General features: G+C 35.6%; 1 pseudogene; it reads right to left on the minus strand.

Annotated features, from left to right (window-relative positions):
- Positions 1 to 4,238: 4,238 nt before the first annotated feature.
- On the minus strand, positions 4,239 to 7,019 carry LOC142240935 (cathepsin F-like; annotated as a pseudogene).
- Positions 7,020 to 24,939: the final 17,920 nt, after the last annotated feature.

Here is a 24,939-nt window from a genome sequence, read left to right on the forward strand (position 1 = left end):
ACTATGGTTGCAACGAATGGAATCACAAGAATAATTTGCTATGTTCCAAAAATGAAATTAGTTGTTCTGAACAAAGTTATACCAAAAATAAATGGTAAATGTTTATGCCACATAAATAAAAAGTTATACCCTATACAGGGTTTTATAATTTAGTGCATATAGGTAGGTACTATGTTCGGTTTCCGAAGCGAAATCCCATACAAAACCAAAAATGCGAAAAACTACCGAAATATTTTTTCATTTGTGGTACTTTGTTTTTTTTCGAGTTGAAAAACTGACATAAAGTGCATAGTCCCTAATTAGGTCGGCTTTAAATCCTTCCATATGTTGAGATTAGTTAGTTTCAAAACATGGCGCCATTTGTAATGTGAATTAAGAAATAATTGGTTTATTCAAATGATTTGTGTTAAATTAGAATACAAAAGTGGTTCGCGTTGTTATTTAGAAATGCAATTAGATTGACGAAATAAAAATAACGGAGTGCTATATGTATATAACATATATAACAGCATCTGGTTCTGTAGCCGTTTCTGCCACAGTAGCATCTGCCCTCACATCCCTGACACCCACAATTGCAGCCACTACATCAGCTACAGTGAACAACTCCAACATAGCACCCTCAACACCTGCCACGACCACAGTGGCTGTGACCGCAAATATTGTATTGCAACAACCAAATACAACGGCCGCCCAAGTAGTGAGTGGTCCCATTGGGGTGGCAGCAAATACTACTCCAATATTAGCCACTATTACTAATTCTTCAAATGCAATATCGACTGTTGCTGCCGTTAGTAATACAAATGCAATACTAATGCAATGGTGGTTTCACAATCATCCACAATAGTATCACCAGCAGCTGGATCGAATGTTGTTGTTCCCACCACTACAATGGCTTTAGCAGGAGCTACCGTGGGACTTAAGTCTGGTCCAGATATTACAATGACATTGAACCGTATAAATACGGCAGAGAATGAAGTTGATGTGGAGGAATGTTTACCAGGTGATGTTGTTAAATTGGATTTTGCTGGCGAAGAAGTGGCCGGGTGAAATTTTACCCCTAAGGAATGTCTTCTAGGAGTTTCCAATCGGCGACCGGTGCCCTTTGGAAACTCCGCCTATTACAACAGTACCATCATCGCTTCAGCCATCAGCAACAATAGCATTCCATCAGCGTCATATTGTAGAGATACAACCAGGCCACCATTTATCATCATCCCCTGCTAATTTAGAATTGACTAATGTTATGCTACATAATGTTTCAACACCCATTTTTTACAAAGAAATGAATTGTATTTTTTTTTTATTATTTTACCGCTCCTCGTAATTGCTCCCTTTTCTATTTGTTAAGCGAGCTCGTTTTTTGTGTGTAAGAGGCGTAAATGAATGAGAACTGAACAAAAGAAATGTTAATGCAATTTTAATTTTTAATGGAAACTACATGAAAGCTAAATATGAGAAATGATAATTAAAAATTTTTAAATATAACAATATTAATGAAAGAAAGCTGATAATCCAGAAAAGAAAACATTTTGTTCTAGGGTCTTTAATTAGTGTATAAATGTACAAATTAATAAAAAATCATAATAAAATTATAATCGAACTTGTTTTATTTTTATATACCGGGGTATAAGTAATTGGGTGGTCTTATACGTTTTATACTTTTTAATATAAAATTAGTAAATTTTTCTGAACAAAGTTATATCCAAAATAAATGTTTATAGCAAATAATTAAATAATTTTTATTTAAATAGCAAAATAATTTTCTTGTATTCATCATTTGTCCAAAATGATTGCGATAGGCTGGAATGAAACGATTTAATTTCGTTGTGGCTTTTAAATTTCAGTTAGCGGCATTCTTGCATTTTATCAATTCAAAACACTGGTTGAATTTCATAACGTGACTGAAATAGTTATTGGAACTTATACATTGGGAGAGTATAACATCCTTCAGTAAACCAGCCAATTGCTTCTCAATGTATTAATTTCAGTCAACGAAGAGTCTGGTATAGAACACTAACATCCCTTTGTGACGAAATATAAGTCGGGAACAGTGACTTTGGCTTAGGGACTACCCTTGAACTTGAGTTATGGGCTTAAGTTGGTTGTTCCCCCCGATGTAACAACATTGGCAAATGAAATGGCGTTATTATCCTTTGTGGGAACCGTGGTGGTGACCACTGGATTTGAAATTGCTAGTGAGGCGGCAACAGCATGGTATTGCAATGCGATTGTGTAGATATTGTGGAGACCAACGAATTAAGTTTGTTGATGAATGAGTCCATTGCTGCGCATGATGTAAAAGTTAGCATAACACCGGAATTATATGTTTTTTTTGATGTGCGTTACAAATTGACGGTATCCATTTGGAAAAGCTGAAGAAGACAATGTACCACATGTTGTAAAAGCTGTTGCAGAATGTGGTAAGACACCAGGAGTAGAGCGGCTGGAGCTTTATTCTTAACAATTATTAGTGTCCAGTGCTGTATGAGATTTTTTTGCAAAACAATCCAAAAACTGGTAGAAAAACACTTTTCAAAACAATTATCATTAATGCGTGTATGTAAACAATCAGCTGCTGCGTATGTATAAGTAAAAATAGTATGACATTTGGCGATGTTGTCAATTAAATTGCGGAGAAATAAACGCGGAATAGCTCCAAAATAGCTGTTTTCTTCGTTCGAAATGTATTGTCAATACTCTCATTTTTCAACGCGAAAGAATGGTTAAGTGAAGTTTTTTTCGTGCCAACAAACATAGTACCCACCTTATGTTTGCAATACCCAGAAGGAGACGAGATAGACACATGGTGTCTTTGGCAAAAATGCTCAGGGTGGGTTCCTGAGTCGATATAGCCATGTCCGTCTGTTCGTGAACACATTTTTGTAATCAAAGCCTAGGTCGCAATTTAAGCCCAATCGACTTCAAATTTGACACAATTATGTGTTTTGGATCAGAATAGAACCCTATTGATTTGGAAGAAATCGGTTCAGAGTTAGATATAGCTCCCATATATATCGTTCGCCTGATATTCACTTATATGGTCCCAGACGCCTGAGATTTACCCTGATTTGGTTGAAATTTTGCACTAGGATTACAATTAGTAGTATAGTCTAGTGTGCCAAATTTTATTGAAATCGGTTCAGATTTAAGTCCCGATTTGGACCTATATGATCACAGAAGCCATAGTTTTAGCGCAATTTGCTTAAAATTTTGCACTAGGAGTTCAGATTTAGATATAGCTCCCATATATTTCTTTCGCCCGATTTAGACTCATATGACCAAAGAGGCCAAGTTTTTACTCGAATTTTGTTGAAATTTTGTACAGGGTGTAGAATTAGCTTTGTTGCTATGCGTGCCAAATTTGGTTGAAATCGGTTCAGATTTAGATATAGCTCCCATATATATTTTTTCTGATTTCGAGAAAAATGATCAAAATACATTGTAAAATCGTCACTGTTAGTCGAAAACTTGTAAAAATGACTCAAATTGAACTTTATTTCTAATAAATATCTATCGCCATGGGGCGTTAACCGATTTAACCGACTTAAATTTTAAGTCAAAAAAATTCTAAGAAGTCTTAAATATATTGTCGGTTCAGATTTAAAAGTATGTACACAGAAAAAAGTGAATAATTGAATCAAATACAAAAATTGTGAATTCAATTATTTTTGTATTTGATTTTCAGCTTAAGGTGTGTACTATGTTCTGTTTTCGAGTTGAAAACCACTTTATTTTCGCGATTACTTTTCCTTAAATAATCAAAATTGTAAATGATAACAAACATATTCCCATAATATCTTGCCGAAATTTAGAGGAACAAGAAACTGTGCATCAATTGAATTAATTTATCTGCTTTATATTGAACTGTATTAATAAAGTAACCGCGAAAATTTCAACTCGAAAAGCGAACATAGTACTTACCTTTATGACGAAAATTGTAAATCCAATTACCCAAATTGTAAGGTTGTCATAAAACTATTTTCAAATGAAGTAATATTTGCGTTGAGTATAAATGTAATTGGAATTTGTTAAAATATTCAAATGACATAGCACTCAATCCAAATACATTAGTATTTGAAGTATATAGTGTTTTCAATTACAGTCGTAATTGAACTGAGTACAATGTTTATAGAATTTTGTAACCTATTCAATTACTATCGTAATTGTGTTTATTACGATGTTAATCAATACAATCTTTGTACTATATAATCCATATTAATTTAAGAAAATTATACAAATACACTCTGAAAAAAATTTTATGCATTTTATTATAAAAAAGAAATTCTGAAAATATGTATAATTGAAAATACAGCGAAGTACATGTTTGGTAGAAAAATACAGAATATTCATTATAAACGACGTATTTAACAGGCTAACTCACAAAGTTTTTGAATTATCTGTGCCACCTGCTGGAATTTCCCAAATCTTCCTCATTTATATGCGATTTGTTTAGGCATCCTGCTCTTCTGTAATACAAACATCTATTCATTTCAAAGTTTCGAAAATATTTCAAAGTTTTACATGATTTTACCTTCTGTTGCTGAGAAGAAATCCTCGAAATCACCGTTTTCGAAGTAAACACATTTTCCTCTAGGCCACATATTTTTGACAGTCGGCTTATATCCATTAGTAGGGCAATTTGACGTGTACACGAACTAATTGCAAAAACAAAATAGAAAGAATGTAATTGTATATATATTCCAAAGCTTATTCGCAAGTTTTTAAACGACCCAATTCAGGATGTGTGTAAGTTTATACAACGAAAGAAATCATTTACATATTTTATTAAAGTTTTCAGCGAATTTTAAAAATTTTACGAACGTAGAAATATGTACTAAATATATTAAATTAACTTTCCATAGTAAAAAGTTTGTGCTGTGATACTTTCGTCGTGATCCGGCCTAATAGTCGAAGTCCCGAGAATTCTCGTGAGTCTAAAAATTGTTGTGAACCGTTAATCGTCTTTAAAAATTCTGTTTGCGTGAACGTACATGAGTATTTCTTGAATGTGCTTGAGAGAGAAAGAATTCTACCAACACGTCACAGGTTAGACTCACAATGAAAATGTTCATTTTTACGAAGAGAACTTTTTCAGTGTAGTTTCCAAAAAACGCGCTTGACCAAAAAAACTGGTATTTAGATAAAGGTACTTACCTGCGATAAAAATACAATATGGTGCGCCAGAAATGTTAATGTTAACATTTCGAATCGCGGTACCGATACCACGGTTTATTTGCGGGTAAATTCGACCATTTTCTTAAGAAGATTCTTAATAGTAATAATAAATGACATTTTATTGTTTGTATTAATTTATTTTTCGTTACGTAGCAACGTCATAAACAGTTTTATCAGGCAATTACGCATTATACTTAAATCAATAACTTTTATACTTGGTCCAATTGAACATAGTAATTGATGTGTTGTGAATTCAATTACCAGTGAATTTTGATATTTTTGCCAGTTTTTCATTCAACCAATTATTTTCATGTTTGACTTAATAATAATCGTATTTGATATATTTTTTTCATTCAATTATGCCAATAATTGATTTTTATTTTGCTTCAGTTATTTCTGTGTATATGGGAACATAAACCTTTATATATATCACCCAACAAATTTGGAGGATTTCAGATGGTATCGAAAATGTAGATCACAAAGTCGGCCCGCCCGACTTTAGACTTTTCTAACTTGTTTTTATTTAAATAGCAAAATAATTTTCATGTATAGCACTCATGCTTGCAATCATTTTGGACTGATGTTGATCAGTGCGATAGGCTGGAATGAATCGATTTAATTTAATTGTTGCTTTTAAATTTCACTCAGCGACATTCATTGTCCATATATCTTGCATTTTATCAATTCAATTTTATTACGTGACTGAGATATTCTCTGGTATAGAACTCTAACATCCCTTTGTGACGAATTATAAGTCGGGAACAGTGACTTTGGCTTAGGAACTACCCTTGAAAGTGAGTTATGGGCTTAAGTTTTTTGAATTTGAATATGAACTTTACATTATACACTATACTTTCGTTTGACAAAAATAATAAGGAAGTAACAATATCGTAAGACGAAGAAAAAAATATATATGTGAGAAAAAAAAACTAGATGAAAATTTATTGGGTATGGAGTGGTGGTATTAAGTATGAGAAATGGTATGGTTTGTATTTCCATGATGGATGCACAAAAACCTTTCAAAGAGTTGTACAGACAGCCACCACATGTATGAGTTTTTGGGTAAATCAACATGACCTTTTACTTTAACATGGATTTTCGATGTATTGAAGCGGCATTGTTCTTTGTGTGCATGATAGGGAAATTCATTTCAAGTTCAAGTCCTAAACCTCCAATTTTCTCAATGGCATCATAAGCATTATCGGGCAAACCACCATTACAAGCTGAATCTGTTGTATCACAATCTAATAATTCCTGCTCGGAATATTGTTCCAGTTATCAGTCCTGACATCATGCAAATCTTCGACATTGCCGGTAACACTAAAAGCCCAGCAAGGGCCACATTGACCTTTTCTCTCCAATCGAATTCTTTGGGCAATTCAATGTTTGGAATTTCACTTTTAGGGGTTAAAGCAGCATTACCCTCATCTCGTTGTCACATGCCGGTACGTTGTTTATATTCGGTACTGGTCAAATCAGCAAATTCAGTGATACCATATTTGGCACCACCACGCTCATTTGCATTCAAATCCTGTATGATTTTTAAATTTTGCTTGAAAATTCTCGCACGCATTTGTCTTTCCATGGTGGTGTGATAACGACGATTTTAAGATATTCGACTTTATTCAAACTATGATTTTTTCCATATGTGTCTTCTTTTCGGCATAGCGTTTTTCACCAATTGTTTTGTTGCTGAATTAAGTTTGTTTCTGAACGGATTGTCAATTGCTTCGGATGTAAAAGTTTGCATAACAAATTGACGGAATCCATTTGGATTATTATTGTCCAGTGCTTTGTGAGATTTGGTTCAAAACAATTCAAAAACTGGTAGAAAAACACTTCAAAAAAAATATTATGAATCCGTGTATGTAAACAATCAGCTGCTGCGTATGTATACGTAAAAATATTATGACGTTTGGCGATATTGTCAATTAAATTGCTGAGAAATAAACGCAGAATAGTTCCAAAATAGCTGTTTTCTTCATTCGAAATCTATTGTCAACACTCTCATTTTTCAACGCGAAAGAATGGTTAAGTTTTTAGTTTAGCCGCTTAAATCGCTAAAGTGAAAACTAAATCAGTAAGAAAAATGCATAAAATTATACATATTTGTTGCAAATTTTATTATAACTTGAAGGCCGGTATGCACCTCTAGCGAAATTTTCGGTAGCAAAAATTTATTTAAGTCTACAACAAAAAAACAGGGCTGTGTACACAAATTTTAAACCAGCTAATCGCTTTAAAAATTGTTAATATATGTTCCAAATATTCCTCAAATAAATTGTTTATTATTTACAGACCTTTTAAAACTTTTACGCACACAATGATTGTAATAAATTAAATGTTTGCTGCCAAAATATGCTTTTGACAACCCTGTTATTTTCATTAGAGGTGCGTACCAGCTTACGAAATTGAACGCTACCGAAAATTTCGTTAGCATAAATAGCAATGCATTTCTTATGGGAATGAAATTTTTCGCTAGAGGTGCATACCGGCCTTGATGGGGAAAAGGCCAATGCAAATTTTCACAAAGTTTGTGTTCCTTAAAACGGATTATTAAAGAAAAGTAATCGTGAAAAATTTGCGATTTTAGCGATTTAGGTGGGTATTAAGTTCGAGTTTAGCCGCTAAAATCGCAAATTTTTCACGATTACTTTTCTTTAACAATCCATTTTAAGGAATACAAACTTTGTGAAAATTTGCTTTGTAATATTCCCCATCAAGTTATAATGAAATCTGCAAAAAATATGCATAATCACCAAAACGACGCGCTAAATAAAATCCAAAAATTCTATTATCTTCGTGGTACACTCGAGGGCGAAGCTGCCAATTTAATTCGTAATATTTCAGCCACCGAGGCTAATTATGACTCCGCATGGAGAATCCTTGAATCAAGATACCATAACAAGCGAATGCTTGTTGGAAACCTAATCTCCAAACTTTTTAATGTGCCAAAATCAGATGGTAGTTTTCAGTCTATCAAGACTTTGTTAGATTCCTCTCGAGAATGTATTTCTTCTCTTCAGAATCTGGATGTGGACACCAAAACTTGGGATCCACTAATTGTTGTTGTTGTTGTAACAGTTTATTGTGATCTCATCCATTTCATGTTATACGCTTGGTACATCAGCTTGTTGGCAGATCAAGGAACTCTGCGACTAAGGTGGGGTGTGTCCAGAGTGATCTGGTGGTAAGTCGGGTTGGTTTGGCTGGACAAGAGAAAAGATGACGCGTGTCGTGTGGCCCTTGGTTGCAAATTGGGCAAACGTCAGCTACGCTGCTATCAATCACCGATAAGTAGGAATTGAGGCGGCTGCACTTGCCTGATCTTAATTGGGCCAAAACTACCCTAGTCTGCCGTGGGAGGTCTCTTTCCTCCGGTGCTATGGGCGGTGGTCGGACTCCAAGAACAGGATTAACCTTGTAGCTTCTCACCGCTTCAGCTACAGTATCCTCATGAATCCTGTTCAAACCTGCCTGGTACGCTGCTTGATCTAGAGGCTCTCTTTTATAGCGCTGGATCTCGCGCTCTAGATTATGTATATCAACCTTTACGTTCCTGGGTGGTGGTTGTGTATCCATAAGATGGTGGTTTGGATGATTACTGCAATAACAACCCAGGAGATACTGCTTTGACAACATGTAGTTGTGTCTTCGCACAGGGATGATCTTTGTCTCCACATAAAGGTGATCCAGGGGTGTGCTGCGGAGACACCCAGTCGCAGTTCTAAGAGCAGCGTTCTGGCAGGTTTGTATATTATTCCACTGCGTATCACTGGTCTGCGGTGTCCACACTGGCGCTGCATAGTTTACCACTGACCGGCCAATTGCCTTATAAGTAGTTAGCAAGGTTGACCTAAAAAGGCTGTCGAATGTGACCCCAAGAATCTTGGGGTAATTTGTGGTCGGAATTAATACTCCATCGACTCTGATATTCAACTGCCTGCGCACTTCTGCGGTCCATGTAGTAAATAGTGTGGCTGAGGATTTGGTGGGGGATTTCCTCAAGTTTCTCGCAGTGAAATAACTGGTAATATTAGCTATGTAGACGTTCAACCGATCGCAAATGTCGTCAACATTGGGCCCAGATGCCAAGATTGTACAGTTATCCGCATATGATACAATCTCGACGCCGTCAGGAGGGGGTGGAATCGAGGACATGTAGAGGTTAAACAGTGCCGGAGATATCACCCCACCTTGGGGAACTCCCTGTTTAACTCTACGCGGTCTTGACTTTCTGTCCCTGAATTCCACGTAAGACTGGCGTCCACACATATAATTCAGCACCCAACGCTTCGCTACTGCCGGTAGGGACGTATTCTCGATGTCCTCAAATAATGTGGCATGGTTGACCGTATCGAATGCTTTCGATAGGTCAAGCGCCACGAGGACGGTCCTATGACACGGCCTGGGCTGGTTAAGTCCCTTATTAATATGTGTCGAAATGGCATGTAAGGCTGTTGTCGTACTATGTACCTTACGGAATCCATGTTGATGGTGGGCAGCTGGAAAATTCTCCACAAGGCTGGGGAGGAGTAATGCCTCAAGTGTCTTGGCTACTGGCGAAAGAAGGGATATCGGTCTGTAAGATTCATCTTTGCTCGAATCTTTGCCCGGTTTCAGTAGTGGAATCACCCTTCCCATTTTCCAGACATCGGATATAATGTGTGATTCCAAAGACAAATTGAGGAGTCTGGTCAGGTACTCAACTCCCAGTATTCCCAGATGCTTTAGCATTAGCATTGAAATTCCGTCAGGGCCCAGTGCCTTAGATGGTTTCGCGCTGTTGATGACATTGGTAACTTCGGCTGCAGTAAATTGTGGTGTGTCATCGGCTCGGAGACCACGTACACGACGGGTGGCTCTCCTTTTCGCTCTATCACTCTCGGGATGCTCGACAAACTGGCGCACCTCTTCGGATCAGTCACAGTCACGTCGCCAAATGTGACTGAAATCCCATCATCCCTTGTGGAGGTGTTCGAGAGGGCTCTAACTGTTGACCACAATTTACCAGTTCCTGTTCCTAAGTTACATTGCTTCAGGTGCTCTAACCAAGTGTTCCGCTTGTGCTCGTCGACTATCTTACTAATCTCTAGATTTAGTTCTCTGATTCTAGGATCAGCAGGGTTAGCACGACGGCGTTCCTCACGCTCGTCTGCGAGTCCCGTCGCTTCGACTGGGAAGTTGGGCCTCACTTGGGCAATTCGACCAGCGGGTATGAAGCGAGCGGCTGCTGCGTTGATGATGTCCCGGAACTCCCTCTGGGCAACATGAACATGTGAGGGGGACGGGAGCTCACCGAAGCGGCGATCGGTGTATTCTCTGAAGCCTTCCCAGTTGGCTTTCTTTTGATTAATAAACGTCCGGCGTTCAGAGGTTATGAAATCGGAGGGTCGGTTGATGTTGAGAATTATGGGGAGGTGGTCCGAAACCAATGAAATGACGGGTTGCCAGGAGACGTCATTTATCAGACCAGGCGATGCTAACGATAAATCTGGCGAACTGCTGCATTCACCCATAATTCTCGTGGGGGCCTCTTCGTTCACCGTGCAAAATGTGGAGTCGTCTATCTGCTCTGCCAAAGCTATGCCCCTCTGGTCATTACCCAGGAGAGAATGCCAAAGTTCATGGTGGGCATTAAAATCTCCTAGAACCAATCGGTTATGCCCGCTCAACAACCACTCAATGTTTGGGCTATAACCTGGAGCACAGCTACCAACCGGCGGTATGTACACATTGTATAGCTCTATCTCGGCAGCCCCACACTTAACTGCTACCCCCATACATTCCATGTACGGGTCATTAGTGTCTAGCACAAGCGTGATAGGTCTATACTGCACGGAACGGTGTAATATTAAAGCCAGGCCACCACCTCCATTTCTTGTGCGATCCTTCCGTAGGACATTGTACCCATCACAATGTCGTAGGCTGCAGGTGGGATTCAGCTTTGTTTCCTGGATCGCCGCGACCCTTATCCTTTTCCGATTCATAAAGTCTACGATCTCACTAATCTTACCACGGAGCCCGTTGCAATTAAATTGCAAAAATGATGCACTCTCCGGAACTGGTACAACAATATTCGGTGTAAGATGCTGCGGCGGAGAATATTGTTGTGCGGGAGAAGTCGGTGGGGTCACATAATCAGATGACCCACTGCTGCTGTCATTGGCACAGCATCCTGCCACGAAGTTAGTTTGACTATACTCCCGCAGCGATGTTAGGCCGGAGCAGTTCCGGAAGTGCACCCATTCCATGCACCGGTTACACCTCACCGAAACCGAGCGATGGTGAATTCGATTTCGGCAGACGGCACAGTACCGTGGTCCGGGGTTTTCCACTATCCCGGCTCGGACCAAAAGCAGGCGGAGAAGGCTCCCCGGGATGCACCTTCTCCAACACGAAAAAAACGGACGAGACAACACGTACACTGAGGTGGCAGCCGCTGGCCGATGGCTGGTATCCATCGGGTCAATCCGGTGCGTAGAACCCGCCGCCGTGGGATCCACTAATTATTCATCTTCTGGCCCAAAAACTCGATCTACAATCTCGCAGAGACTGGGAGCAATCTCTGAAATCCTCCACAGAGATTCCCCAGCTCTCAGAACTCTTTTCGTTTTTGGAAAGGACTTTCAGAACTCTGGAGTCCATTAATGATGAAATTCCTTCCTCTACAAAGCATAATTCTAATAACTTTTCTCATGGCAAAAAATCTTCATGCCACTCAGTAAAAGTTTCTTCACAAAGCAATCCAATTTGTTCTTTTTGTGAAAAAAGTCATTTTCTTGCAAACTGCTACAAATTTCTAGCTTTACCTTTTACGAACAAAATTAATTTCATTACAGAAAAGAATATTTGTCACAATTGTTTTGTAGTTGGTCATGACACGGACAGTTGTCAATCGATTTTCCGTTGTATAATTTGCCAAAAACCACACCACACAGTTTTTCATCCTAACGAGCCTGTAACCCCCACAACAAATCCTCCTGATTTGTTGTTGCTTCACACAGTGCACAAAGCTTTTCTTCGGTCCTCTTGTACACCATAAGGCTGAACGTGTCTACGAGCCGTGGAATCTTAAAACTCAGAGCTTTACTTGATCCGGGTTCTCAATGCAGTTTAATTTCAGATTCCATCGTGGACCAAATAGGATTGACAAGAACTCGATCGCACTGTAGAGTTGTTGGTATTGGCAACGGTGGTGAAAACTTATCCAAACATACAGTTGAGCTTGTTCTTTCTAATCGTAAAGGGAGATCAGTGATTTCATGTACTGCTCTTGTACTCCCAAATATTTCATCTTACAGTCCTGATCCCATATCAAAAAATATTTCTTTGCCCGACATAGAAATAGAGAGCCTCGCTGATCCTTACTACTACAACTCCGACTCCATCGATCTTATACTAGGATCTGATGTTTGTTCCAGCATAAAAATACCATCACAGTCCTTTGTACACAAGGACTTATTTTTCCAAAATACTTACTTCGGCTGGGTATTTTCAGGTCCCAGCAATTCATCTTTATCAAAACAAATTCATGTTCATAACGTGAATATTAAATCTATTCATCATAACTTTTCACCCATAAATAAAGTGAACAAACGAAATCATCTGAGAACTTGCCACTTCAAAAAGCCTTTCACAAGAGCTTGGCCGAACGATTTCCAATTGAAATCGTCACTAGATATTATCTCAAGGGAAAAATTGTCAAACTGTGAAAGTAGCTCGCAGCCGTCCCTACCAAAGATTCCTGAGAAAAAATCGTTTACGTTGTGATGAAGTTCAACATATAAGAAAAAACGAAATTACATTTTCTTGATTTTCATCTACCGAAATATTGTCAAGTGACGAAAATAAGTAAATAAAAGCTATGAATATCATTAAATGGTTGCATATAAAAAAATCACTACTTTATATTTTTAGAAATTAAACTTGATCACTTTACTTATACGCTACACTACACTACACCTATTTACTTTAAATCTCAACAAACATACTTTAAACCAAAAACTACTTACTATAAAACTAAATAAACTTTTCAATTTAAACTTACCCTTAAATTTTTACTAATCTTTTCAAAATTTTTAGTTTTATTTCTACACTACATCTACTTTCGAAAACCACTAAAGACGAAGTTCCATCTCCAAAGTATATGTTTAGGATGGAGCCTTTTTATCCTTAGCTGTGAGTCGAAGCATAGCTGTGGCAAAACCCAAATAAAACACTTCCAACGATAGGCCATCCTTTAACATCCTGGACTCAAAAACATTCGTTCTTCGGGGGGAGAATGTTGACGAAAATATTTGCATTTCGTCAACCCATATAACACTCAAAACCATCGATCAAAATACCGTCGGCAATTTCATCCAAATAACCAAAACTTCATTAATGCATATGCAAAACTTCATTATCATCATCGGCATTAATGATCATCGATCACTTCATTAGCAGAGATCAATGCATAGTTTCTTTCGTTTGTAACGTTTGCTATGCTTGCCCCCCACTTCATCGTTGCCATCACCACAGCATCAAACCCTAAGCAATATCATCGCATATCGAACCCATTACTTAAGCAATGCATGCATCGGTTCATGTTGGGGATTGCAGAAAAGCAGAAAGCAGCTGTGTGCAGAAATATATTATCAAACATATATATTTACAATTTACATTGGCACGTTTGTATATGCAAATGCATTGATGTTGCAACATTAGGGCTGTTTTATTTTAGCACTGGATATGCTAAGCCGTTAAGGACTAAAAGAAAACAGAGTACTCGTTTATCCAGGACATCTCCAAAAATATGCAACACTGTCATCAGCTGTTTAAAACCAATCACAGAAAAGAAGTGAAATCTCGCATTTTTAATGTATGAAATGCTTCAATTAGTAATAAATATTTACTGCTGCGATTATTTATGACACTGTATCACTTTGAATTTCATGTTTTTCGATAAAATAGTCACAATAAATTGCTATTTTGAATCGAAGAAGCGTCACTTTATCCAAATACAATCTGGCAACATCAGCGCGACTTGCACTGATGAGATGTTCTGGATAGAACACCAGTGCAACGATGTTCTGGATAGCCCATACAAATGTTCCATCCAGTGCAAAAAGAAAACAGCCCTATTGTCATCGAACATTGTTTACTTTATCGTCGAACCTCGACATGCTGCAAGATGAATATACAAACGTATGCAATGATATACTTTAAGCTTTACATTTATATTTATGTTCAATATATTTGTATGAGGTTTCAAGTATTGAATAGAAAATAAATTCTGTCTCTCCATTTCTGGCAGTCAAACAGTAAACATCTAAGTATCATTACTTTTCTCATATTATTAACAACTTTTCTTCCAGCAAATAAATAAAACTTGTTCAACCCTTTTATTAAGAATTATTTTTCTTTTCAAACTAATATTTTTGTTTTAAAAACAAGAAGACTAAAAACATTTAGAGTAAATGAACTTATTGAATTTATAAAAATCTATATTTATCCTTTAAAATTGTGTGAAACACAAATATTTCTCAGTACTTCTACTTTTATTTAAAGCAATTTTGAATACACTTTTAATTTAATTTTAGTTTATGCTTTTTGTTTTAAAAACCAAATAAAACTCTATAAAGGCCGGTACTATGTTCATTCTTGCGAACATTTTTTATAGAAACCATTATTTCGCTCATAGAAAGCGGTGTTTATTTAGGTAACTTGGAGCGCTATTTTACAGGGAGCGATATTGGATTAAGTTGGTGGTTGCTGCTTGCTATTACAAAATTAACATTTTATTTTCCTTGGGCAATTGATCTGCTACACCTTTGATCCTTTGTATAGTTTCGGAACAAAAATATGATCCGTGTTTGTGTTATAAACCCACACAAATAGTTTTAATAAATAAATTATTTCTTAGTTCACATTGCAAATGGAGCCATGCTATAAACGTCAGTTTTTCAACTCGAAAAAAAAACAAAGTACCACAAATGGAAAAATTTCGCTAGTTTTTCGCATTTTTTAATTTTGTATGGAGTTTCAACGCGAAAACCGAACAGAGTACCGGCCTTAATATTGCACAAAAAGCGCTCTCATTGAATAGTTTTCGAATTTCATGTTATGTTATGGCCTCGAACACATTGCATCAGATACTCTGCCAAAAATTTTCTCATTTCTCTTCCCTGTATATTGAAATCATAGCTTATTGTATTTGGTGGAGATTTTTTGTTTGTCTTCTCACGGTCCTCCATTTCTAACCATTTTTCATTAATTCTGTTATTTTTCTCGTTTAAAAAATTATGTAAAACACAACAAGCCTTTATATTTTTTTCATGTTAGTTAGGTTGTTGTCAATACCATTTCCAATGCGTCTAAAACGAGCTTTAAGATGGCCAAAGGCATTTTGAAAGACAGTAATTAAACCATTTTTCTTCAGAGGAAGCTTCTGTTGAAAATGGATAAGGTTTCATTAAAAAATCCGTAAGCTTGAAAGCTGAATCACCTATTATATAGGCAGGTATATTTCTGCCATTAATTAATGTTGAGTTTTGTTTTAATCGGCCGTCGGTAAGTACGCGATATAAACTAGTTTTTTCAAAAATGGAGGAATCGTTGCATCTTCCAGAAGCCCCAACCTTAATATACAAGAAACGATACCTAAAATTGTTAGAGAAGAATATTTCATAAGATAAGATAAGATATTGTGATTTGAGTATCAATGTATAAATATACCTGTAGTCTACTAAAGCAAACAAAACTGTGGAATACCATCCCTTGTAGTTGTAATAGTCTGACGCTTCCTGCTTTGGAGGATGCACCTCTATATGACATCCATCTGAAAATTCTTAATTGTAATTACTTTTCAAAAGATGTAAATTAAAGTGCAAACATATTGCTCCAATACATTGGGGATGTCCCATTTGTTTGAAGCCTTGTATGCACTAATTAATTTTATGGCTTGCTCCAAAATCTGGGGATAAGTACTTTGGAGCCATTTGTTTCCATCCCAATAAACACAAACGTTTGAAAAATGCTAAATTTCAACAATTTTTCAAACACTTTTTCAAAGGATTAGTGTAATATACAAGTTAAGAAATTGTTGAGAAAATCGCGTTCTCAACAAAAAACAGATATTATCCAATAAACACAGGATGAGCGTTTTTCAAATGCAACAACTTTTCAGTTTGAGGGTAAATATAATTTTCAACATAAATTCAACTTGACCTGAAATAGCTCATATTTAATACATCTTCAAATTGTTTGCGAATTACTTCCAATTTGCCTAAATGTTGAAGAAATCTTTGAAAACGTGTTGAAGATAATATGAGAAAACTTTGCAAAACACTACCCTAAAATGCAACGAAAAAACCATGTGGTTTCAATACTTATTTATGCAACGTAGTTCGTGGTCAATTGCAAGAAATAAAAGCACTGGATACCCTAAGCCGTGAAGGGCTAAAAGAAAACAGAGTACTCGTTTATCCAGGACATCTCCAAAAATATGCAACACTGTCATCAGCTGTTTAAAAACAATCACAGAAAATAAGTGAAATCTTGCATTTTTAATGTATGAAATGCTCCAATTAGTAATAAATATTTACTGCTGCGATTATTTATGACACTATACCACTTTCAATTACATGTTTTTCGATAAATTAGTCACAATTAAGTGCTATTGTGAATCAATGAAGCGTCACTTTAGCAAAACACAATCTGGCAAGATCTGCGCGACTTGCACTGATGAGATGTTCTGGATAGAACACCAGTACAACGATGTTCTGGATAGCCCATACAAATGTTGTATCCAGTGCAAAAAGAAAACAGCCCTTATCTTAAAATGCACTTTGTCTGATTGTTTGAAGGGACTCTTATTGGCGTCCTTCTAAATGTATCCAGAAGGGCACCTAATAATTGCACTCATGCGATACTTTTTTGTAGTAACTTGGCGTGGTACAACTTCTCAATAGTGAAGACGCTTTTCCGAGGAGTTTTGGATATCGTATACGACTGTTTTCGAAGTAGTGGGGATTCTCAGAAGCGCCCCCGAATTCAAAAAATGTTGGCAGGGGTACTGGACCGCGTGTTAGAATTGATTTCCAGCAGAAGGAATTCACAAAATATCCATTTTAAACTGATAATAGCATATGAATTAAACTGACGATGTGATGCACATTTTCATCCAGAAGTTGTTGATGTCAACAATTTGTTGTTTTAAACAATTTTAATTGGTTGTACTTGTAATGTTTCTGGAAACTTTTTCTTGTCGATAAGCCACTCATTTTTCATTGGTCAGCTTCTTAATGTTTGCAAAAATGTAGCATCCATAGATTTTAGTTTTCTGCAAAGAGATTTATATTTAGTGACTTCTCTAAAGTGTTGATTTAATTTTTCATATTGACTTACCAATCATTATAAACTAATTGAAGCAGTTCCAGTCAATTGTGCAACATTTTTTCATCGATCAGCTTTTTAATTTGTTCAAGAACGTAGAATCCATAATTTTAGTTTTCTGCAAAGAGATATACATTTAGTGACTTCCTTAAAGTTTTATTCATTTTTTTTCACTTACCTATTATTATAAACTATTTGGTGTAAATTCAGTTAATTCTAATTTACCAATTTTAGAAAATTAGAAATAGAGAGCCTCGCTGATCCTTACTACTACAACTCCGACTCCATCGATCTTATACTAGGATCTGATGTTTGTTCCAGCATAAAAATACCATCACAGTCCTTTGTACACAAGGACTTATTTTTCCAAAATACTTAATTCGGCTGGGTATTTTCAGGTCCCAGCAATTCATCTTTATCAAAACAAATTCATGTTCATAACGTGAATATTAAATCTATTCATCATAACTTTTCACCCATAAATAAAGTGAACAAACGAAATCATCTGAGAACTTGCCACTTCAAAAAGCCTTTCACAAGAGCTTGGCCGAACGATTTCCAATTGAAATCGTCACTAGATATTATCTCAAGGGAAAAATTGTCAAACTGTGAAAGTAGCTCGCAGCCGTCCCTACCAAAGATTCCTGAGAAAAAATCGTTTACGTTGTGATGAAGTTCAACATATAAGAAAAAACGAAATTACATTTTCTTGATTTTCATCTACCGAAATATTGTCAAGTGACGAAAATAAGTAAATAAAAGCTATGAATATCATTAAATGGTTGCATATAAAAAAATCACTACTTTATATTTTTAGAAATTTAACTTGATCACTTTACTTATACGCTACACTACACTACACCTATTTACTTTAACAACAAACATACTTTAAACCAAAAACTACTTACTATAAAACTAAATAAACTTTTCAATTTAAACTTACCCTTAAATTTTTACTAATCTTTTCAAAATTTTTAGTTTTATTTCTACACTACATCTACTTTCGAAAACCACTAAAGACGAAGTTCCATCTCCAAAGTATATGTTTAGGATGGAGCCTTTTTATCCTTAGCTGTGAGTCGAAGCATAGCTGTGGCAAAACCCAAATAAAACACTTCCAACGATAGGCCATCCTTTAACATCCTGGACTCAAAAACATTCGTTCTTCGGGGGGAGAATGTTGACGAAAATATTTGCATTTCGTCAACCCATATAACACTCAAAACCATCGATCAAAATACCGTCGGCAATTTCATCCAAATAACCAAAACTTCATTAATGCATATGCAAAACTTCATTATCATCATCGGCATTAATGATCATCGATCACTTCATTAGCAGAGATCAATGCATAGTTTCTTTCGTTTGTAACGTTTGCTATGCTTGCCCCCCACTTCATCGTTGCCATCACCACAGCATCAAACCCTAAGCAATATCATCGCATATCGAACCCATTACTTAAGCAATGCATGCATCGGTTCATGTTGGGGATTGCAGAAAAGCAGAAAGCAGCTGTGTGCAGAAATATATTATCAAACATATATATTTACAATTTACATTGGCACGTTTGTATATGCAAATGCATTGATGTTGCAACATTAGGGCTGTTTTATTTTAGCACTGGATATGCTAAGCCGTTAAGGACTAAAAGAAAACAGAGTACTCGTTTATCCAGGACATCTCCAAAAATATGCAACACTGTCATCAGCTGTTTAAAACCAATCACAGAAAAGAAGTGAAATCTCGCATTTTTAATGTATGAAATGCTTCAATTAGTAATAAATATTTACTGCTGCGATTATTTATGACACTGTATCACTTTGAATTTCATGTTTTTCGATAAAATAGTCACAATAAATTGCTATTTTGAATCGAAGAAGCGTCACTTTATCCAAATACAATCTGGCAACATCAGCGCGACTTGCACTGATGAGATGTTCTGGATAGAACACCAGTGCAACGATGTTCTGGATAGCCCATACAAATGTTCCATCCAGTGCAAAAAGAAAACAGCCCTATTGTCATCGAACATTGTTTACTTTATCGTCGAACCTCGACATGTTTGATACATCTCTGCAAGATGAATATACAAACGTATGCAGTGATATACTTTAAGCTTTACATTTATATTTATGTTCAATATATTTTTATGAGGTTTCAAGTATTGAATAGAAAATAAATTCTATCTCTCCATTTCTGGCAGTCAAACAGTAAACATCTAAGTATCATTACTTTTCTCATATTATTAACAACTTTTCTTCCAGCAAATAAATAAAACTTGTTCAACCCTTTTATTAAGAATTATTTTTCTTTTCAAACTAATATTTTTGTTTTAAAAACAAGAAGATTAAAAACATTTAGAGTAAATGAACTTATTGAATTTATAAAAATCTATATTTATCCTTTAAAATTGTGTGAAACACAAATATTTCTCAGTACTTCTACTTTTTATTTAAAGCAATTTTGAATACACTTTTAATTTAATTTTAGTTTATGCTTTTTGTTTTAAAAACCAAATAAAACTCTATAAAGGCCGGTACTATGTTCATTCTTGCGAACATTTTTTATAGAAACCATTATTTCGCACATAGAAAGCGGTGTTTATTTAGGTAACTTGGAGCGCTATTTTACAGGGAGCGATATTGGATTAAGTTGGTGGTTGCTGCTTGCTATTACAAAATTAACATTTTATTTTCCTTGGGCAATTGATCTGCTACACCTTTGATCCTTTGTATAGTTTCGGAACAAAAATATGATCCGTGTTTGTGTTATAAACCCACACAAATAGTTTTAATAAATAAATTATTTCTTAGTTCACATTGCAAATGGAGCCATGCTATAAACGTCAGTTTTTCAACTCGAAAAAAAAAACAAAGTACCACAAATGGAAAAATTTCGCTAGTTTTTCGCATTTTTTAATTTTGTATGGAGTTTCAACGCGAAAACCGAACAGAGTACCGGCCTTAATATTGCACAAAAAGCGCTCTCATTGAATAGTTTTCGAATTTCATGTTATGTTATGGCCTCGAACACATTGCATCAGATACTCTGCCAAAAATTTTCTCATTTCTCTTCCCTGTATATTGAAATCATAGCTTATTGTATTTGGTGGAGATTTTTTGTTTGTCTTCTCACGGTCCTCCATTTCTAACCATTTTTCATTAATTCTGTTATTTTTCTCGTTTAAAAAATTATGTAAAACACAACAAGCCTTTATATTTTTTTCATGTTAGTTAGGTTGTTGTCAATACCATTTCCAATGCGTCTAAAACGAGCTTTAAGATGGCCAAAGGCATTTTGAAAGACAGTAATTAAACCATTTTTCTTCAGAGGAAGCTTCTGTTGAAAATGGATAAGGTTTCATTAAAAAATCCGTAAGCTTGAAAGCTGAATCACCTATTATATAGGCAGGTATATTTCTGCCATTAATTAATGTTGAGTTTTGTTTTAATCGGCCGTCGGTAAGTACGCGATATAAACTAGTTTTTTCAAAAATGGAGGAATCGTTGCATCTTCCAGAAGCCCCAACCTTAATATACAAGAAACGATACCTAAAATTGTTAGAGAAGAATATTTCATAAGATAAGATAAGATATTGTGATTTGAGTATCAATGTATAAATATACCTGTAGTCTACTAAAGCAAACAAAACTGTGGAATACCATCCCTTGTAGTTGTAATAGTCTGACGCTTCCTGCTTTGGAGGATGCACCTCTATATGACATCCATCTGAAAATTCTTAATTGTAATTACTTTTCAAAAGATGTAAATTAAAGTGCAAACATATTGCTCCAATACATTGGGGATGTCCCATTTGTTTGAAGCCTTGTATGCACTAATTAATTTTATGGCTTGCTCCAAAATCTGGGGATAAGTACTTTGGAGCCATTTGTTTCCATCCCAATAAACACAAACGTTTGAAAAATGCTAAATTTCAACAATTTTTCAAACACTTTTTCAAAGGATTAGTGTAATATACAAGTTAAGAAATTGTTGAGAAAATCGCGTTCTCAACAAAAAACAGATATTATCCAATAAACACAGGATGAGCGTTTTTCAAATGCAACAACTTTTCAGTTTGAGGGTAAATATAATTTTCAACATAAATTCAACTTGACCTGAAATAGCTCATATTTAATACATCTTCAAATTGTTTGCGAATTACTTCCAATTTGCCTAAATGTTGAAGAAATCTTTGAAAACGTGTTGAAGATAATATGAGAAAACTTTGCAAAACACTACCCTAAAATGCAACGAAAAAACCATGTGGTTTCAATACTTATTTATGCAACGTAGTTCGTGGTCAATTGCAAGAAATAAAAGCACTGGATACCCTAAGCCGTGAAGGGCTAAAAGAAAACAGAGTACTCGTTTATCCAGGACATCTCCAAAAATATGCAACACTGTCATCAGCTGTTTAAAAACAATCACAGAAAATAAGTGAAATCTTGCATTTTTAATGTATGAAATGCTCCAATTAGTAATAAATATTTACTGCTGCGATTATTTATGACACTATACCACTTTCAATTACATGTTTTTCGATAAATTAGTCACAATTAAGTGCTATTGTGAATCAATGAAGCGTCACTTTAGCAAAACACAATCTGGCAAGATCTGCGCGACTTGCACTGATGAGATGTTCTGGATAGAACACCAGTACAACGATGTTCTGGATAGCCCATACAAATGTTGTATCCAGTGCAAAAAGAAAACAGCCCTTATCTTAAAATGCACTTTGTCTGATTGTTTGAAGGGACTCTTATTGGCGTCCTTCTAAATGTATCCAGAAGGGCACCTAATAATTGCACTCATGCGATACTTTTTTGTAGTAACTTGGCGTGGTACAACTTCTCAATAGTGAAGACGCTTTTCCGAGGAGTTTTGGATATCGTATACGACTGTTTTCGAAGTAGTGGGGATTCTCAGAAGCGCCCCCGAATTCAAAAAATGTTGGCAGGGGTACTGGACCGCGTGTTAGAATTGATTTCCAGCAGAAGGAATTCACAAAATATCCATTTTAAACTGATAATAGCATATGAATTAAACTGACGATGTGATGCACATTTTCATCCAGAAGTTGTTGATGTCAACAATTTGTTGTTTTAAACAATTTTAATTGGTTGTACTTGTAATGTTTCTGGAAACTTTTTCCTGTCGATAAGCCACTCATTTTTCATTGGTCAGCTTCTTAATGTTTGCAAAAATGTAGCATCCATAGATTTTAGTTTTCTGCAAAGAGATTTATATTTAGTGACTTCTCTAAAGTGTTGATTTAATTTTTCATATTGACTTACCAATCATTATAAACTAATTGAAGCAGTTCCAGTCAATTGTGCAACATTTTTTCATCGATCAGCTTTTTAATTTGTTCAAGAACGTAGAGTCCATAATTTTAGTTTTCTGCAAAGAGATATACATTTAGTGACTTCCTTAAAGTTTTATTCATTTTTTTTCACTTACCTATTATTATAAACTATTTGGTGTAAATTCAGTTAATTCTAATTTACCAATTTTTTTATTTCTTCCAATTGACCTCGAACTTCGTTGCACAAATAAGTATTAAAAACCACATGGTTTTTTCGTTGCATTTTAGGGTAGTGTTTTGTCAAAGTTTTCTCATATTATCTTCAACACCTTTTCAAAGATTTCATCAACATTTTGGCAAATTGGAGATAATTTGCAAACAATTTGAAGATGTATTGAAGATGAGCTGTTTCAAGTCAAGGTGACTTTATGTTGAAAATTATATTTACCCTCAAACTGAAAAGTTGTTGCATTTGAAAAACGCTCATCCTGTGTTTATTGGGATACTTCTTCGCAAAACTCTATCAGGATATCATGCATGGTTGACTTTCCCACACCAAATAATTGCGATATAGTCATATATTCCGCTGAAGATTTTAAAGCGTATAATGCAATCGCAACCCTTTTTTCTAGCGGTATGCATTTGCGGAAAGTGTTGTCGGTTTTAGCAATCGCCTCTACATGCTTGCATAAAATACAAAAAGAGTTTCGGGACATTCTAAAGGTCTCTCTAAAAGCTTGACCTGTCATTATGGGGACATCGATTTCCCGGCAAAAGCTAGATCTTGGCTATAATTCGAAATTAAATAAAAAATCTTCTACAAAACTCAAATATAATTATACATACGTGTATCCACAATTGCGTCATTCAGGGCTTATTTCAAAAGGTTAAATGAAATTGGCCCATCACAATTTTCATTTTGGCTCTTTTCTGGCTTTTTAATATGGTTGCAATTTTGTTTTTATTTTTTTTTCATTTTAGCATGTATTCCCTGCCAACATTTTTTGAATCTGGGGGCGCTTCTGAGAATCCCCACTACGTCGAAAACAATCATATACGACATCAAAAACTCGTCGGAAAAGCGCCGTCACTATTGAGAAGTTGTACCACGCCAAGTTACTACGAAAAAGTTTCTCATCAGTGCAATTATTAGGTGCCTATTTAGATCAATTTCGAAGGACGCCAATAAGAACCCCTGCAAACTATCAGAAAAAGTGAATTTTAAGGTAATTGTAGAAGAATCATTGTGGTCAAGTAAAACACGATTGTGTAGATATTTATTGATTTGATTAAACATTTATAATTTCTTATAAATATAACATTTTTCGGTTTATCTCATCACATTTAACATAATTTTTTGCATTAATAAAAGAATGATGTTGAGTTTTAAGTAGCAAGTTACATATTGCAGCGTCTATCAGCAAGTTTGTTTATTTTCGATGGAGACAGCGTGCCTGGAAAAATATTTGAAAAACGATCACTTTATTCTATTTGGAAAGTCGAAAATTGTTCACCATATACTTTTCACAATTTTAATGGCCAGTTTCTCATCCTCCGATTAATTTTAACCGGAGGATAGACCTCCGGTTAGTAAAATTTTTGTATGGAATCAGCTGTCTTATCGACACGATAAATAATAACAAGACATTGAGAAAGTGGCCCTAAGCGTAATATCTGTGTTTTCAGAACTTTATTTTCGTTTTTATTTAAATAAAATATAACAAGCTGGTTGCGCTTGGCGTTTCACAAAAAATAAAATGGCTCTTCTAACAGTAGTGATGGCAAAATACTTTCATGTACATTTTGTACTTTTTGATATGCTTCCCCCATCACAGTTCGCGATGGTTGTGGTGACATTTACGAGTCTGTGGTAGCGATGGGGATGAAATGGAACTTTGAAATGCTGGCAGGGTTAATGCAAGTTTTATTAATAACATTTTTCCTCTACCAGACATCTTAAATCAAGTAATTAAAAATAAACAATTATCCAATTTTTGGTTTTTCTATTTGTAAACAAAAACTGCTGTTGAATCCTCAAATCCACGAAATCTCGTTATCTTGCCAGTCCGAACACTTGA

This window comes from Haematobia irritans, chromosome 1, assembly GCF_050003625.1.
Source record: "Haematobia irritans isolate KBUSLIRL chromosome 1, ASM5000362v1, whole genome shotgun sequence".
In the NCBI taxonomy this organism is placed as follows: Eukaryota; Metazoa; Arthropoda; class Insecta; order Diptera; family Muscidae; genus Haematobia; species Haematobia irritans.